Raw genomic sequence first — 11,681 nt, 5'->3', positions numbered from 1 at the left:
CATCAGTACTCTCAAAGAAGGAGACAATAAAATAAAATAAAAAAGTCTGTACCAGAGACACAGTTATTGGACTAAAAAATAATTAAGTAAGCACTGTGTAAATACACACTGTAGAATGTGTTAAAAAAAACCTTTAACTGCTAACAAATGTTATTTTCGCCTCTATTGCCATATATCACGCATAAAAACATCACAGTAAAGGGATCCACTATTCTGGATATAAAAAATGGCTCTGCTGAGATCCCCTGCAGAGACCTTGTATGTTTATCATTTTCCACAGAAAGCTGTCTGGTATCCAGTGTATTTCTTAACATAGTGGTACTATTTAAACAGTGTTAGGTAAATTCCTGCCAACATTTCCACTATAAATTTCCTCATCCAGGAGCTTCTTACGCTCTCATAAAAATAAGCTTGCTGAAAATTGGCAGATGTTCTTGGTCAAAACCCATTAATTTTAATCTCTCACTATTTCCCCAGAAGGGGGGGGGGGATTTTTAAGCTTTTATATACTTCTAATGTAATTTTATTTTGGTTTTACTCAAAATAGGGCCAAATTATTAAATTTGTTAGTACACCTGTAGCTGTTTTGTCTTTAAAGATATCATAAGTGATGGAAATCTACAGCTGTGAAAATTCACAGTTCTCTCAGTATTTCCAAAATTGCTTTACATCTATGATAACAGTAACCTTTAACAAACTTAGAAAACTGGAGAACATTTCAAAATAATAAAGAATAATGGTAACACTACTTCCTTCCAAAAAGAGAAAAAAACCCAAAGAAATAAGCACAGAAAGAAATTTCCACAAACTGACAAAAAAAGAAAAAAAAGAAAAAGTATCTGCAATTCTCCTAGTTCTACAATATTTTTACTATCTTTTTAATCATATAGTAGGAAATAGTTTCATAGTACATAATGGCTATATATTACAAATCTGCACTTTACAATATTCTCAATTCATTTTAATTTATAGAATCATGCATGTCTCAGGTTAACTTAGATTTGGAATATTTTTTTTAAGCTTCCAGAAATAAATGCAAATGCCACAGTTTGTTTCTCTGAGAGCAGTTCTGGACTGTCTCTTTTCCTTAGCTCTCTAACACTTGCTGATTTGGATATCTTCTTACAAAACCTGCTATGCATACAGAGAAATCCCCCTTTGATTTTTTACATGACTCCCTCAAGAGTCTGAGTGCTTTGAGAGGTTTCATACAGTCCTTGTCAGCCTGGGCTACGCATCCCCCATCTCCAACAAAGTGTTTCCAAAGTGGTCGCCCTTCCTCTTTCACCAGTCAAATTAAAATGAAGTGGAGGAAAAAATTAGAGAGAATTAGCAACTGAAAGACAAAAGAGGTAACTCTTTTGAGCAGCCATTAGAGGTGGATGTGTAGAACCTCTGTCCTCACTCTGAGTTCAAGTTATTGTCTTGCTCTGTGCCCTGGAACATCCACAGCTTTCCGCGATGCCCATCAGATCATCACGTGTACACTGTGCCAACCAGTGCGAGCAGTGCCCAAACGGCTCCTGGAACTACTGCTCAGTGTGACAGCCTAAGAGAGCCTGGGTCAGGGAATGTAGCCAGTACTCTGGAGCTGGCTTTGTGCTGATCTTGAATGCCATGGAATTTTGGCACTGAGCTTTGTTGGATTGTGTGTTTGCAAGAAGCACTCAGTATGCTGTTACCACTTGGCTTGGATGTCCCTAAATTGGTTAAAGCTGTTCCTGATCCATTGACTGTACTTCCCAGCCCCGCCTGTCATGGGTCCACATAGAGGGAGGCCCTCAGAAGTCTTGCACAGAATACATAAATTGCTACTGGCTATTCATGTGCGAGAATTTTACTGAGGAACCAATTGATTTTACATTTGGCAACCCAAATGTTAATTTCCCTGCTTTTCCTTCAACATCTGCTATAAAAATATTTCCAGTAAATTAATATTTTTCTTTTTCTATTTTTTTGTTTTTATTTTTCGTCTTTGCTAATTAAATGGCTTCTTTGAGTTTTTTGTTCTGTGAAGTATTGGCAGTCCTCTTTCATTACTCAGAGAAGAGCTTTCCTTTCAGATCAGGTCAATCATCTCAGCACATGAAATTCCACACTCATTATTGCAGATTTCATTATTGTGATTTAGTTATTCTAAGGTATTTGTTGGACAAATCTACACTCTTTCTCTCTGAAAATTTTCCATATAATGACTTCAGTCTTCACAAACACATTCTTTGATTTTAACTGCTTGACAGAATTTTTTGAAGTTTTTTGCAAATAAACTACACATTATCTGGTCATATTTCATGACCTGGAGTAATAAATTGGGCATTTAATGATCTACCTGCACAAGTCTCGAGAACTTTAAATAAATTATGGATAAATAGAGTCATGAGTTATTAAGAATTCCAACAGTTGCTCTCTAAAACAACACTGAGGTATCTAAACATATGCATATGTGCATGCAGGATAGGATGATGAAAGCAAGAGAGGGAGAGCAAAGGGAAGGAGACAGAACGGTTTAAAATGCACAAAGCATCCTTGAAGTATTCTGAAAAGTGCACAGAGAAAAAAAAAAGTATGAAAGGCAACTGTCTATATAGATTAGTTCTTTTTCCTTCTCTATGAACTTGTCATGACCATATCTGCTGGCAAAGACTGCTCAGGCAATTTCACAAAGTTGATAAACAATTTCTAGCATATTATAGAAGTAAAGACTTTTATGTCTCTGCTGAGCCACTCTTCCACTATGCTTTGGCATCAAGAGATGAGCAGGATGATAGTAGAAGGCAGAGGCACAGAACTTGTGCTGAGGTATCAGGCAGATATACACAGCCATTTTTTCATATTAATACTTGTAATAATGTGAATGCTTAACTTGCCCCCGAAAGGGCTAAAAGCCTATTTAGCCCTTAAGTAGAATAATCTGCTGCCTTGTAACATTGGGGTTTTTTATCCTGGATAACACTTACAAAATGACACTTACAATCTGACATTTTAAAGTGTCTGTCAGATACTTAATGTTATTTGCATATTAGGGATGAGAAAGATGAGAGCTACATGTCTGCCTTAGTTATCCAGAGGTGGAGGGGAACATCCAGCAAGGTAGCTAACATTAGATATATAAGAACCACTTCAAAGCAAAGCATATCAATTTTAAGTCTTAATATTTAGTTTGGATCTTAAATTCTTTACTGAAATAGACATTAAGTGGTCAAAGCCAACAAACAACTCACAAAGTCAATGTATAGTTGAGTAATTCATCGCAATACGGAATAAAATTGGCTAAAGTCTATGAACATTTTAATTCCTATTTTGGGAATGTGCTCACAATTAAAATCAGAGACTTTTGAATCAGCCCTCGTGGTTATATGAAAAAATCTGCCAGAGACTATTAAAAGGAGTTATTTAGATCTGAGGAAACATTCACTTCTTTGTTGCATGCAACAGCAAAAGCAGAGAATAAGGCTAGAGAGCTACAAGGAGAATATGCTCAAACCAGTAGAACACCTGCTGAGTGGAACAACTGCACAGACATTCACACGCATTAGCTGTTCTACAACAAGACATTGCACAGTTAAAAATGAGAAGTGTGTGGTGAATTCACACACTGAAAATTCCTCTGTGACTCTCACAGACATTCCACAGTGACATTCTGGAATAACAAATTTATGTGCACGGACATTTCCACGATTTGCTGAAAAACACAAAGCAGTGACGCACAAGGTGGGCCATCTACACGGGAAACATAGCCTCTTTATATGAAAACAGTTTGCAACACTGAAAAAATACAGTGTTGAATAAGAAAAAAAAAGAAAATTGAGACTCAATTTGCAGGAAAGCAGTAAACTAACAAATTCTCTTTCCAGTTTTGTCTATGTCTTCATGTAATTATTGCTTTAGTTAGCCTTATGGTAATAATTGCTACATCTGATTCCAGGCTTTTGGAGCCTTTCTTAGATTCACAGTAGAAATAGGAACAAGGAGAATCTCCAGTTAGATATGGTGTCAGATTTTGTCAATGATGTAAATCATCAAGGGCCTGAGTAGTAAGGAATGAATTATTTTATCATTATAGCAATAAATGCTAATGGCTGCTTATTACCTTAATTGACTTCATAATATGTCCTAGATATTATCTGTCTTCTTGAAGCGTTCCCTTTTCCTTCTAACTATGAAGTCTTATTAATGCTTTCTAAATGTGGTACATTAGAGAATACTACCATAAAGTAGTCCATTTATACCCTATTTATTACCTAAAAGTTTCTATCATCAAGAAAAGACATCTCTATTATCAGCTGCCACATTCTTAAAAAGGCAAAAGCATGAATCCTTACATGGTTGTAAGGCAACTATATGAAGGAATCAGTGCTGAAATTAACGTTTTCTTCCAGTATGTAAAATTTTATGGTCTAGTTCCACAAGAAACTCAAACAGTTCAGAGACAGATTTTGGAGATATCTCTTTTACAAGAATCTTAATGAAACAATAACGCTGCCAGGTGAAAGTGATCTTTGTCCAGGAAATAGCAAGTAAGTGTTACTTGAGAAGTTCTGCAGCATTTCTCCACAGAAACAAACTTCAAAAATTATTCAAAATTTTAAAAAAATAATTTCTAAGAACAAGTGATCTTGACAGTTGAACAACTAAGATGATACTTAACAATGTGACCAGAACTCAGTACACAAGTTGTAGTTTCTTATAGTAAAATAATGAGATTTTTGAAAAATATTTAATTAGGAGAAAGCTTCTTGACCTTCGGAAAAAAAACCCCAAACTCACAGCAATTCCTTAAATGTCTAACTTATATTAGAGGTTCAAAAAGACTTTCTGCAACTAGAGTGGGAGGGTTAGTGTTAGCAAAATACCATCTTTCTGATTCATGATCTGGATAAAAGGAATACCTCTTATATGCTTATAAGGATAATTAGATTCTAGAGATGTCTAAGTAAATGGTGATAAAAGCAAAACAAGAGCAGTGCTATGCACTATATCAACTCAGAAGAACAAAATCAATATCTTTTATTTCATGTTATGGCTAAAGCCTAAGAAGTACAAAGTGAATTTTTCAGTAAATGAGAAAAAATCCTAACCTGTGTATATGTGCCAACTTTCTCTAATTAGTTCTGTGACAGTACAGCTATGGACTCCAAAGAACAAAAGTCTAGACAGCATGAATATTATTACTATAGAACCTAGAAAAACCTGCTGCAGAATTCATTTAATCTTCCTGTAAAGATTTGAGGGATCGAGGAGTTCCAAGGGCCTTTAATATAATATTCCATAACCAGGGCCCATTGCATAATATAGCTAGAGAAAGATATTTAGAACCTGCCAGAGTGAAGCACTGTAAAAGCAATAAATGAAAGTGGAATTCTGTACAGGTCAAAGTTTCCATAGAAATCAATGTCTTCTTGATTTTTTGAAATACAATGCTTTAAGGAGCATAAATTTAGCTTGGTTAAGAAATAGTTTGAGATACCAATTATAATTTTTAACCTTCAAACCAGACCAAAGTTAACTGTGATTCTTGGCTGAGAGATTAGATTTTATTACAATGCCTATATAATAGCAAGTGTACATAGCACACATACACACGTGTGACCAAGGACATCTTCCTTGCTTGATAAAAGATCTGCAAACCTCTTACATTTTCATGTATCTTTGAAACCTCATTTACAGGTTTAAATGTGTTTAAAACTGAAATGTATTACACACAATAATAAATGAGGTGATAATAAATCCTATCTGTTAAATTTGCTGGAGCTGATGCAACACACAGCATTTTTTGAGTCCAGGCTGTTAATTTTACATGTAATTGCATTTAATGTAATTATAAAAGTTTAGTTAAATGACCATTCCTTTGTTTCCTGGGAATACTCCTTGAAAATGAACTTGAATTCTGATGAATTACCAGAGCTTTGCTTTCTTTTTCTGTCCCACTCCTGCTTTTAAAAATGAGGATGGGAAACTGGAAATATTTACTTTTTTTCCTTGAGCATAAGTTTGGAAATACTATAAAAAAATTAATAAGCACCAAATCACCATTTTTTGAGATAAAAAAGAAGAAAGCAAAAAACTCAAGCCAAATAGAGAACTTTCATAAAACATCCTGGGTTTTTTATTAGGTGTCTCTGAAATGGAAAAACTGTTTGCTTTGCTCTACTTTTTTTTTTTTTATGTTGGTTTTCCTTTTACCTCTAAATGCTGGAAGTTGGCCACTTCTCTGGTGTTGATATCTAAAAGGTTGATTCTAAATAGTTTTGCCTGGAACCTATTACATTTTTTGGTTTCTGTCCCATTTATGTTAAACATTACTTTTTAGTCTGATGGACACTAAACATTCAGTGGGTCAGTAGCAATTACTAAATGTGATGTATAATGGGAATTATTTTGGCCGTGTCAACATGAGCTGGTAGTGCAGCTCAACAGCAGTGTATGAGAGGATACTGAGGACACCTCACTCACACCATCTGCCTTCAGGGGCATTTTGCTTTGGGTTTCCTTCTCTATTCTACAGAAGCTGTACAGCAAATTTGATCAGTCAGTAAAAGCTCTACCCATTCTGCTGCAGTTACCTTCTTAAGGGAGCATGCACACAGATGAATGGCCTTTCTGCACTTGCACTCTTGAACTTCCCATGCTTACAGATATGTGAGGGATGGTTCCTCATCTGAAGGAATCTGCAGGTTAAATCATATTGCTGTCAGGGCACTATCAGTCTATCTTTGAGTGCTCGCTCAGACTATTTGAAGGAATCCTATTCTGTACACAAGTGTATGAGTGTTTTTACATGAAAACAGATTAATGCCTAGTATCAAAATCTAAACCCTTTATTAACAAGTATTACTGCAAGGATTTAATCTCATAAACTCTGTGCTTTTAAAGATTTCATTGAGCTTTAATTGAGAGTCTTATACATCAGGTTTTGTCTTGTTATACTCATTTACAGCACAATGTTTAAAAATTATTGCATTGGTATGACGTGTGGAGTTCTGAAGACGATAGAAGCCTATAGGAAAATATCTGCATAAAGACTCTGCTAGTTATTAACTTGTTATAAAATACTTATAAAAAACTGTTGTATTGTTCACACCAACAGCACTTAAATGTGGAGTGACAAATCCTTAAAGCTGGCAAAGAATAAAAAGATCCCTATTATTTATCAAACATTTAAGCTACAAACATATTTCAATGGATACAATTCAAAATTCTTTTACTAGGTGCCATGTACCAGTTTCTCACTAATTTCTTTTTTTTTTTTAAATGTTATTTAGGAATTTCTATTTTTTTCTAGTAAGTACTTACAAACCAGCCTTTCTTACATTATGTCTTTGAAAACACAGAAGACATTAATTTCAAAAGACACATGTAAAAGTTTGAGGAATGTTGTGACAGCCTTTCATAAACAAGCATTTACAGATTAGTCCCACTGATATCAAATGATCCACTTCAGTGAGCAAGGGCTCAGCAGTGTAAATGAAGATCTCATAATTTGGCAGTTAATAATAATACAGTTTCTAGACAGCATAATTTTATTATTCTAAGACACAATCACAGTTAATAATTTGCTTCTCAAGCATTTATATGCACCTGATGTTTAAGGCTGGCTTGAATTCAGTACCTTGTTTTTAACATATACTGATGTCCATACTAACTGAGTACAATGCCATAAAATCTTGGATTAGCACTTATATTTGGGAATGAGCAGTAGGCAACTTCAAATTATATTCTCATATAAAACACACACTCCCACCCCCACTCCAGATCTGGAAAATACTTTAGATAAAATTTTTCTTGCTTTTAAAGCTGAATCAGATGATTTTTCTGACACCACTACTAAAAACATGCCTCTTTGCTTTAGTGCAGTAGGTAAACTTACCAAAGAGTATTACGTGTGTTGAATATACAAAATCAGCAAATTTGGTAGTCATTTATAATGCTCTTAAAATACCAATCAGCCCTTTCCTTCTTTCAGTGGTGACCTGCCTGAACTCTGGACATCCATTATGCCTACTCACTCTAAAGTTTTAGGTCATCACAGGAAAGTTACATCAAAGCAGTCGTGTCCAACTGACTAGAACACATGCATTTAAAATTTCCCAGTGTACTATAACATATTCCTGCTTTAGCAATAGTCAGACTGCCAGAATCAGAACAAAGATGGGAGAACTACCTAGAAAATGGAGTTTAATATTAAGAACAGAAAACCAGAAAAGGAAATAGCCAAAAATTTAATTTCGTTACATCTTGTATTACAAATTAAAAAAAATGCAATTAGAAACAAAAAAGAATATTTGCTCCGCAGTGATACAACATTGTTTTAAAGTCAGTGCGAAACATTCCTCACAGGAATAATATTTGTTTCTTAGGATTCTAAATGAATGGTCCATGCAAATATGTTAGAGCAATATGACTGGAAAAGCTATTGTTTTTTTAAAAAAGATACAATTGGGTTGTCAGGAGTTCAGAATGTCACCTAATAATATCTGTTTCTGACTCATGTGCACACAGGAGAATTCACAGAGGTTTAGGTGCACTCTCTAAGGGAACAGGAACATATGATGTATCTAACTGTTCACAGCACTGGTTCTGACAGGGCTGAACTCTGCTTTCAGTGGGAGTGAATTACCTTAGAGGTGCAACTGTCTTTTTTGCAGTTGTGTTACGCTGCATAAATTGGTTCAAGCCAAAAAGAAACACTGTCATATTCAATTAGTAGGTTTTTGAAGCCCAAGATTTCATTACAGTTATCTACAGCTTCATTATTTCCACTTTTTAAATTTCCATTCAGTTTGAGGAGTCTGAACAGTGCTCCACTGCTCCTGTGATCAAATCATTATTACCCAAGATAAAACAGCCTTTATGATTCATGGATACAATATTAGTGCTTCTGACACTCAGAGCTGTGAATTCCAACAGGTATTTCTTTTTAGGCAATATATGACATACAAAAAGTCTATTGTATACAGTTTTAAGTCTTAAACAGTTAAATCTAATGTCATGGCTAAATAACTTAATTTCTGGAATTTCCTGCACACAGAATAAGACACACTGTGTTATGTGTTTCTTCAGTGCCTATTGTGGTCCCAAGATACAGCAAGGTTCATAACACAGAAATACTAAACAAGAAGACCTGTGGAATCACCAAATATCACTCTGTGCTACCATGAATGAGAAAAATAGAATATTTAAGACAAAACCAGAAGACTCTCGAGCAGGAGGCAGGTTTCAGGAAACAGCACAATACTTTAGAAATTGTAGCAGCAGTAACTAAGGGATGGATAAAGCCTTGTTAATGAAAACAAAAAGAATGCTGTGTAGAGAGCAGAAAAACAGCAGACAAACTAAAAATGAACTAGATTATGTTTTGCTTGGCCAGACTTTGAAGGACAGAGGTCACTTGGCTTAGAGAAGCCTAGAGAAGAGGAGACTGATGGGAGACCTCCTTGCAGTCTACAGCTTTCTCACAAGGGGAAATAAAGGGGCAGGTACCAATGTCTTCTCTATGATGACCAGTGACAGGACCCAAGGAAACAACAGGGGAGGTTTAGGCTGGATATCAGGAAAAGATTCTTCACCCAGACGGTAGTTGGGCACTGGAATAGTCTCCCCAGAGAAGTGGTCACAGAATCAAGCCTGACAGAGTTCAAAAGGCATTTGGACAATGCTCTCAGGCATAGAGTGTGATTCTTGGGGCTGTCCTGTGCAGGGCCAGGAGTTGAACTCAATGATCCTTGTGAGTTCCTTCCAACTCAGGATATTCTATGATTCTGTGATTCATTAAAAATGTATATGGCACAGCACTTGGCTTAAACTTTGAGGTATATTCTAACTTCAACAGGCAAATTTTTAGCTAAAGTTTCAGATAACTGAACATTGGTATAAATGAATCCATGGTGGCTCTACAGTAAAAGAGAAAGAAGAAACCCATCCCAAAAGCAAAGATTACAAGCTTCTAATTTAAATAAGACTTCAGACTAAATTTGAACCCCCAGCAATTACAAGAATAGTGTACAGAAATGTACACTGATGTTAAAAAAAGACTGAAATGCTGCTGTTCTCAGTACTGAATGTTAAGATTCAGCCTCTAAAATGACTACAGATAGCTGCACAATTTCTTTTTTGAGTCCAAATACATCTTTCTTCTTCGTGGGTCTCAGCTGGAATTGAAGCACTAACTTGTCACGTCAGCATAGAAGATTTCAGCAAAACATTTTGGCAGAGGATCACTACCACTACCTTCCTTTCTCATCCTTCCACATGTGACAAAAACCCTTAGAGAATAGTAATTTTAACTCATTCTATCATATTCTGTTAAAGTTATATTCTTATGTCCATGCTGACTTCAAGAAAAATGTAGGGTTATTTTTGAGTTTCTCCAGTTAATCTGCTAATCCTGATTTTAAGTGCTAATTTTAATTTGCTAATTATGTCTTCATCCAACCTTACTGACACTTCCAAAAAATAGTTGCATTCTACCACATCCCTCCCGTTCTCTTCTTCCTCTATAGGGATTGAAAGAGCAGAGGCAATTGCATATGCAACTGCAAAAAGCAAGGATGGAGGAAACTAGCGAGGAGGAACTGCTAGACTAGGAATTATTTTGCCTTGAAATGGTTATTCTTTGTCATGACTCAAATCAAAGTTTCATCTTTCTTTCTGAATGACTAATAATCTTTGTGGCAAAAGAATGACATAGCAGGAAATTTTCAGAACTATCATTTTATTAGCTCCTTAGTTAGCCCATACCTTTCTGTATTCCGATGGGCATGGTTTTAACCTCTTTTTAACATATTTTTTAATGATTTAATATTTAAAATTGTTTAAAATTTAAGGGACAGCTATAATATTGTAATAGTCAACATCTTCAGAAACTAAAGGCCCCTAGAATGTTTATCATTATTAAATATGTTATTTAATGCAAATGATTAAAACAGTATCTCCCTTTATATGCACATATCATCAAAATTTATTTTCAAACAGCTATGTACAACCATTTCAGCACCTCTGAAACTTAAGATAGATGTTTTTATTTAACAATTGCACTGAGTAAAAGAAACCAAACATCAGTGTTTAGATATTGTGCACTTCCCTCTTTGAAAACTTTTAAAATGGTTACAAACTTTGCAAGAACAAGCCAGGGTCTGTTGTCTTAGCTTCTGTTATAATCTAAAAATCACATGTAAAACACTAAAAAAAAAAATCAGTTTATCTAATTTTATTTTTTCTGAATTATTTTTACTATTGCATATTCACATTGCACACATTTTGACAATTTATTGTCAAACACACATATTGTGGGACTTGGTTTCTGACCTCAGAAAAAAATAAAAATGAAAATAGAAAGTAATTTAGCCATGAAGAGACCAAAAATCCTTGTCACACCCCAGATAAAGCACCAGTGGAATTAATCTTTAAGTGGAAAATAATGTCCCTCAGATGTGCAAACTGTACTGGGGACTACAGGTGAATTAGGCTGCAAATACGAAACATATCGTACTGGTTGATCCATTGAATCATCACAGAAATTTTCATACTCAAAAAGCTCATGGTTAATCAGTGTCACAATGTTACATCCAAAATTCATATTTCCCTTCTTGATACCTATGCAGCTTCTCCAGCACATGTTCTGCTTAAAGCTAGGATTACAACAATGGACATTAATGGAGCACAGATGTTTTGTATATGAAGTA

At 35.1% G+C, this 11,681-nt stretch overlaps 1 protein-coding gene across 2 annotated transcripts in view; it reads right to left on the bottom strand.

Moving 5' to 3' along the window:
- Positions 1-11,681, bottom strand: part of COL11A1 (collagen type XI alpha 1 chain) — a 133,571-nt gene that overhangs the window by 97,595 nt on the left and 24,295 nt on the right. The window lies entirely within an intron of this gene.

The sequence above is a fragment of the Manacus vitellinus genome, unplaced genomic scaffold (assembly GCF_001715985.3).
Source record: "Manacus vitellinus isolate BGI_N305 unplaced genomic scaffold, ASM171598v3 scaffold_56_pilon, whole genome shotgun sequence".
Classification (NCBI taxonomy): Eukaryota; Metazoa; Chordata; class Aves; order Passeriformes; family Pipridae; genus Manacus; species Manacus vitellinus.
The sequence above is the reverse complement of the archived record's forward strand: the minus strand, read 5'-3'. Positions and strand labels throughout refer to the sequence as shown.